The sequence below is a fragment of the Mesocricetus auratus genome, unplaced genomic scaffold (assembly GCF_017639785.1).
Source record: "Mesocricetus auratus isolate SY011 unplaced genomic scaffold, BCM_Maur_2.0 Super-Scaffold_100008, whole genome shotgun sequence".
Taxonomy (NCBI): domain Eukaryota; kingdom Metazoa; phylum Chordata; class Mammalia; order Rodentia; family Cricetidae; genus Mesocricetus; species Mesocricetus auratus.
In genome coordinates, this window is record NW_024429192.1 from 86553202 (window position 1) to 86560712 (window position 7511).

The window sequence follows — 7511 nt, forward strand, 5'->3', positions numbered from 1 at the left end:
TGAAGGCAGGGAGCTATAATGAGTTCACCAGACCCAAGATAAATGATAAATAGGTGTTTTATTGGGGATGAACGTGCACAGGCAACAGTAAGTAACCATCACAAAGTTCCTGCTCAAAGGATGCAGACCCCGCCTCTCTAATGCTCTCCTTGACCCAAAAAGCGGCTTCTGTAATGCCTGCACCTGAAACCATGCCCAAAGGGCGTGGCCACTGTTACAGGTTTACAGGAAAGATGCCGCTACAGGTTTCAAGTCCAAGAAAAGTAATTTTAGCTGAGTTTTGTTGGCCTTGTGTTGATAAAACTCTAACCATGTATGTCTGTAGGCATGGAGAGTTAGGTTGCTATGGGTTCAAAGCCAAAGCTAAGATATCCTTGGGCTATTTCAGCCCTTTTAAAAGTCAATCTATTCCTATCCAACAACATTCTTGTCCCAGAGGTCAACACCTGACTATTTACTCCCAGAGGCCCCTGCCTAGCCATGCAACACCCCACAGTCAGCTTAGAAGAAACTAGACTTGAGATGACATCCGTTATCCTTCATCTGTTCCTCTACCTCCCTTTTCTAAAATAGTTATTCCTGTTTCACTTTTGCATAGATCAAAAGGCTGCATATGTAAGAAGCCCAGACCTGAAGCTGATCAGGTTGCATCCATCTACAGCCCTCCACCCCCAGAGATGACTCTGGTATTCCTACTGCCACAGAGAGAGACACCTACCAAGAGTCTGTATACGAATGTTTAAACAGACCACCCTGAGGACATCAAAAGGCTACCGATGGTGACATGCCACCATCTACACAATGGGTACACCTCAACTAGATGGGTCCCTCTCGTTATTTCCCTCAAGTCCTCTGAAATTCCTTCTCTGGAATTTCCTCTTCTCTCCCTACCACCTGAGAATCAGAGACAGCCTAGGCTACAGGCTAGGGCTGAGACAGCCTCCTCAGATACCTGTAGGCCATGAGGCAGCCTTCCTCTGGTACCTGTAAGAAGATGGCCTCGGAGATGGCTCAGCAGCTAAGAGTGTGTATGGTACCAAGTTTTGTTCCCAGCACCCATGTTGTCGGATGGCTATCGGATGGCCTATACCTCCAGCTCTGGTGGATCCGACACTGTCTTCTAGATTTTATGAGGACCTGCTAAATCTGAGCATCTCGAGAGAAAAACCAGTTCCACAATTCTGAGCCAAATTTGAAGCAAGCTTTAATTAAATACTGGCCAGGATGATGGACTCTAGCCAGGTCCATTTGGATTTCCCAGAAATGGTGACAAGTCATGTTGTGCAGAGGCCTAAACAGGCAAAACCTCAAGGCCACCGTATTTTCCATCAGGTCCAACCTTGGATAAGGATACATCCTGACGTTATTTCCTGCTTACATACCCTCCTGCCCACATGCAATCAAGCACATCCGGGGCAAACATCTTGTTTAGGGGAGTGAAAATATGTGGCTTGTTATTTCCCAACAACCACAGCATTCTAGGAAGTTATTTGTCCTTGGGTAGTTGGGGCTTACAGGTTGAGTTTGGCTCTTACACACACACACACACTCTCTCTCTCTCTCTCTCTCTCTCACAGATAATTAAAAATAAATAGTTCATTAAAAGAAAAGAAAAGAAAGCCCTTGTGGGCCAGAATTCTCCTCAGAACCCTGACATGCCACTATCTGTATACCTATGATGCTAATGATTCTTTTAGTAAGCTTATTTCTTAGAGGTTTATTATCTTAAATTGTGTGTGTGTGTGTGTGTGTGTGTGTGTTTAAGAAGGTGCTCTCAGAGGTCAGAGGAGTTAGAGTCCCATGGAGCTGGAGTTGTATGCAAAGCTGTACTGGAGTGAGCTGCCTAATGTGGGTGGTGGTGGACATCAGACTCTGGTCCTCCTGCCCAGCAGCACGTCATCTTAATTGCTGAGCCATTTCTCCAGCCTGCAATAACCTTCTTCCAAAAAGGATAATCTGCCCGTTTATCCCTTTTGAGTCCTACGCTTGGGATCTTTCACCTTCCTGTCACCAAAAGGCTACCTGAGACAGAGCCATTTGTTTATTTTGGTCGATGGTTCTGGAGCCTGGGAAATTGCAGCCGTATCTGGTTGTTGAAGGTTGCATGCTGCTTCATCTCATGGGGGGGTGGAGGAAGCCGCTGGTGTTTGCAGAAGAGGCAAAAGAGAGGAGACTGTCTCTTTCTCACAACTTGATGGTCCAGTAGCTAGTTCAGCTCCATGGGAGTGAGAATTCATTCCCATGAAAACTACCTCAGACACACAAGAAGACATTAACCCTTCCCACATGACCCAAACACGACCCCCCACCCCATGAGGCCCGGGTTCTCCTTGCTTCCCCACTGAGGAATCTCAGTTTCAAAACGCTGATGGGGGAGCAAGGGGGAGCGGGGGGCGTACTCAACCCACAACTATGTGACGTTAAGATCTCATTTATCCTAGACGTTATCTACTAGGCATGAGTGCTAGCTTGGAAAGCAGAGGGTGTGAGGCATGAAGAGGGATCCCTGTCTCCCACCGGTGAGAAGCCCTTGTTCTCAGAGCTCATGCAGGGCGGGGCACTGCGTTTGTTTACCCTGGACAGTGGCGAGATCTTTCCCTGAAGGACAGGCTCCACCTCCCAGCACAGTTTCCTCACTGCCAAGTGCTCTTCGGGTGTCAGTCTCTGCCATCAATATTTTTAGCATATGGCCTTTTGGAGCCCGAGGAACAACATCCACCTCCCAGAAGCAATCCTCCCGCTGACAGCTGCTACTGCACCAAAGAGGGCACTTCAGGTGGGTCTGACAGGCGGGAGTCAGCGCGCTGCCAATCTGTTGAGGGAGATGCAGTCAGGCTGCCAGTTTTATAGAAAGCCTGTCTCTTGCCTCTCCCTTTGGCAGCAGCGGCCTAACGACTCGGTGTGCAAATCAGATGCTAACAGCAACCCCTCCGCACAGAAATCCCAAGTGGAAGGAAGCCTCTCGTGAAATCGCTTTCCGTGACAGTTACAGACAGCCTGAGGGGAATACCTGTCCAGGTGACACGGGAAAAGAAAAGCACCAGGATGTAAACATCGCTGTTACAGATCTCAGACCGGGCCCCAAGCCAAACCCTTCGGGATTCGTATCATGCTTTGTTGCACCAGATGAAGTCTGGTTTGGGACAGAGCCAGAGAACAGGGAAGGAAGATGAGAAAGGAGTGAAGAGCTTCTAAATCAGGTTCTGCTATGGCTGGGAAAACAGACCGGGCCGCTTGGCCGAGGCCAATGCAAGAATTTTTAAATGGTGTTTTCGTTTTAATGATGATCACACATTAAAATAAGTGCATCCTCTACTCTCGGGACTATCATCCCATCTAACAGGAACTCGCTTGCTAACTTGATTGACAGCCTGACGTTCCAATGGGAACCTGTAGGAGGTGGGGCTTAGGAAGTTAGGGATATTGGGACCATACCCTCCCTCCTTTGCTCCCTGGCTGCTGTGACTTCATTTTACAAGCAGCACTGGGCTCTACTTTAATCATAAGTCTAGAGGTAGGTTGACTCTGTTTCGTTGCCACGTAGACAACATTACCTGTTTCTTACCAGTCAGGAAGCGCAGGCTTACATATAACTAATTCCTCTAAGTAGACTGTCCTGTGTCCAGGCTAGTAGGGATGAAGGCAGTCAGAAGAGATGCTTGCTGCCACTCACTTTGATTTTCAGACCATTGAAACAATGGATCCCCAAAGAAGCTGGAATGCCCTCAGGAACCCGGTGCTGGGAAAACAGAAAGCCTAAAGCCTAGGTCAATCAGAGGAGAATTTTTTTCCCCTGAAGAAGTTTACAGATGTTTAGATCACCCAGCAGAAGGGACAGTGATGGATCAGTGACTGGCAGGACCACACCTTGACCAGGACCTTCGCCCTCTATTTAAATGTCACAAAGATGGACTTGGGGATCACTGGATCTCTGTGTCAACCTTCTAAGTGTGGTCACACGGACTAAATCTCCCTTTTCTGCCTTTCACTATGAATTTGGCTCTTTTAATTGGCTTATTAGTTAAGTCTGGCTTTGGGGAATACAGGTTATAAGAATTGTAACAGTGCTATCTATAAGCTTACCTAAATATATTTGATCATATGACTACATGGGCATATTAAAATCATGTCATAAAAATTAGGCTGGAGAACTTAACCCACCAGACAGTCATAGGATGCAACACCATAGAGAGGAGGGCATCTAACACTGTGACAGTGATGGCCCTATTGGCATGACTTCTGACCACACAGTGTGCCATCAAGGGACACACTGATAGAGAATGCTCAGCTGTCCCTAGGACTTTGGCTGAGCTCAGTTACTACTGCATTAGTCGAAAGACTTTCCACCCATCCACCCACCTATCCACCCATCAACCCACCTACCCATCCATCCATCTACCATGTATCCCTCCATCCATCCACCCACCCACCCACCACCTACCCATCCACCCACCCATCTCATCCACCCATCCATCCATCCATCCATCCATCCATCCACCCATCCATCCATCCATCCACCCATCCATCCAAACATCCATCCACTCACCCACCCATCTATCCATTCATCCTCCCATCTACACACCCTGCCATCCATCCATCCATTCACTCATCCATCCATCCATCCATCCATCCATCTATTCATCCATCCATCCATCTATCCATCCATCTGGACCCAGTATTTCTCCTTACCTCTAGCTCTACTCAATCTGGAAGTCTGTCCCAACCCCAGTTACTTCCAGCCTGGCTCTAGGTCTCACTACATAGCCCCAGCTGTCCTTTGAAGACCAGGCTGACCAGGAATTCATAGACATCCACAAGTCTCTTCCTTCTGAGTGTTGGGATTAAGGCAGTGTAACACCAGGCCAGACCTGGATTTGCTAATATCTTATCTGAGCATCTTCTCTAATGACTCTCCCTGTAAGTGTATGTAACATTAGCATCCAGCTGTGCCTCTGCCTCCAGGGAGACCTCTTTAAAGTCCTTGGCAACTGCTGCTTGTGACCTCTTTAACCGTTTTGCAGACACTCCACCTATATCTATATATGTGGCCATATATAGTGATACTTACTGTGTGGTGTGTAATGTGAGATCTGAGAGTTAATATTGGAGATTGGTATAAAAGAACTCCTGCTTGCCAACAGCCAGCTATCAAGGGAAATGGGAACTACTTGGTAAATTGTAACCTTGTGACCTTATTGTTATTCAATACATTGCAACATCAGGGGAAAATGCAAGCATGTTTTTCCGTTTTTGCATAGCAGGCTTACAACAGGATTGGTATATTCTGTAGGGCCAATGTATTCTGGAAGTTTCCACTGCAATCTCCTGCTTCATGATGACAGACTGTCATCCCCTTCCTGGAGAAAATGCTTCATCAGAAAAAAGGACATAGTGGCAGGCAGTTCAAACAGGAATGCCAGAGGTCATCAATGGCCCCTTTGTGGTTTGTGGGGAACTAAAGTTCAGCATACATAGTAGTATTCATCACTCTGGACCGATATGGTTACCTGGAACTTTGGGGTTTTGAAGCTTTGCATGCTGTTTTACATCTTGCCACCTGGATGAGAAGGCTGGTGAGACAAATGGCCAAGAACAAGCTGGCTTGACCACGGGGCTGAGAAAGGCTGAGCTACACATGGTCAGTATAGTTTTTTGTTTTTGTTTTTTGTTTTTTCGAGACAGGGTTTCTCTGTGGCTTTGGATGCTGTCCTGGAACTAGCTGTTGTAGATCAGACTGGTCTTGAACTCACAGAGATCCGCCTGCCTCTGCCTCCTAAGTGCTGGGATTAAAGGTGTGTGCCACCACTGCTGGCTGGTCATTATTGTTTTTCTCCCACAGTTTCAGGTTGGGCGAGTTGAGTCATCTTCCAAAGGTTGGGGAGTGGGGAAAAAACTGGAGTCTCCACTGTTCCCTTCTGTTGGAGAAGGAGGATTTCTCTCCTGTTAACTGGGAGAGCCCAAGTTAAGAGTGTAAGAATGTGATGTTAGTTAGCATCCAGCTGCTGCACAGGCCCTGGAACCTGCAGCAGCCCTTCTCCGCTCATAGGAACCAACTGGCACCTGCTGGGACATGATTGTGAATCGCTAGATAACAGACGGCCAGGTGCCAGGGAGGTCACATCAAAGCAGTATTGGTGGCCACAAACCCAGCTCTCCCGCTCACACCAGCTCTCCCAGCTCACACCAGCTCTCCCGCTCACACCAGCTCTCCCGCTCACACCAGCTCTCCCGCTTCACACCAGCTCTCCCGCTCACACCAGCTCTCCCAGCTCACACCAGCTCTCCCGCTCACACCAGCTCCCCCGTTCACACCAGCTCCCCCGCTCACACCAGCTCCCCTGCTCACACCAGCTCCCCCCGCTCACACCAGCTCTCCTGCTTCACACCAGCTCTCCTGCTCACACCAGCTCTCCCCGCTTCACACCAGCTCTCCCCGCTTCACACCAGCTCTCCCACTCACACCAGCTCTTCCTCTCCACACCAGCTCTCCCTCTCCACACCAGCTCTCCTGTTCACACCAGCTCTCCCCCGCTTCACACCAGCTCTCCCCCGCTTCACACCAGCTCTCCCCCGCTTCACACCAGCTCTCCCCCGCTTCACACCAGCTCTCCTGCTCACACCAGCTCTCCCCCGCTTCACACCAGCTCTCCTGCTCACACCAGCTCTCCTGCTCCACACCAGCTCTCCCACTTCGCACCAGCTCTCCTGCTCACACCAGCTCTCCTGCTCACACCAGCTCTCCTGCTCACACCAGCTCTCCCCCGCTTCACACCAGCTCTCCCCCGCTTCACACCAGCTCTCCTGCTTCACACCAGCTCTCCTGCTCACACCAGCTCCCCCACTTTCTGCCTGGGAATCAGCGAGCTTATGCTGTGAAGCCACTCACATCTTCGGAAAAGTAGAAGAGATTCCCACTTCGGCCCTGTAATCCCTGAGCTCCTCTCTTCAGAGCCCCTGCCACACTGTTGTTTATCCGTCTGTGGCATTAATAATGCTTCCAATAAACTCACTACCCTCTGTGTTAATTATTATTCTGTTGCTGTGCTAAAACACGATGAGTGAAGCAATTTGGAGAAGAAAGAGATTATTTTGGTTTATAGTTCCAGAGGGTTAGAGCTCACCATGTCAGGGAGGGAGGCAAGCATGGCAGCAGGAACTGGAAATGACATTTTAAACTACAAGCATGAAGGAGTAGGTGAGGATTCAACTCCTCAAAGTCCACCCCCAGTGACAAACTTCCTCTAGCAAGGCTGCACCTTCTAAATGTCCCCAAACAGTGCCACCAACTGGGGGGAAATGCTCAGACATCTGAGACTATATGGAGATTTTATTTAAACAACCACACCCACAGCAATCCATTTATCTTGAAAAGTCCCAGATGCAAGTTCAAGAACTTGGGATTTGTACTTGACACCTGACATGAGCATCCCTGGGAAGGCACGAAGTTTAGCTAGCCAACTTCAGGCTTCTGGTCCTGGGATCTGCACTGGGGCTGAGTGTGGAGTATTATA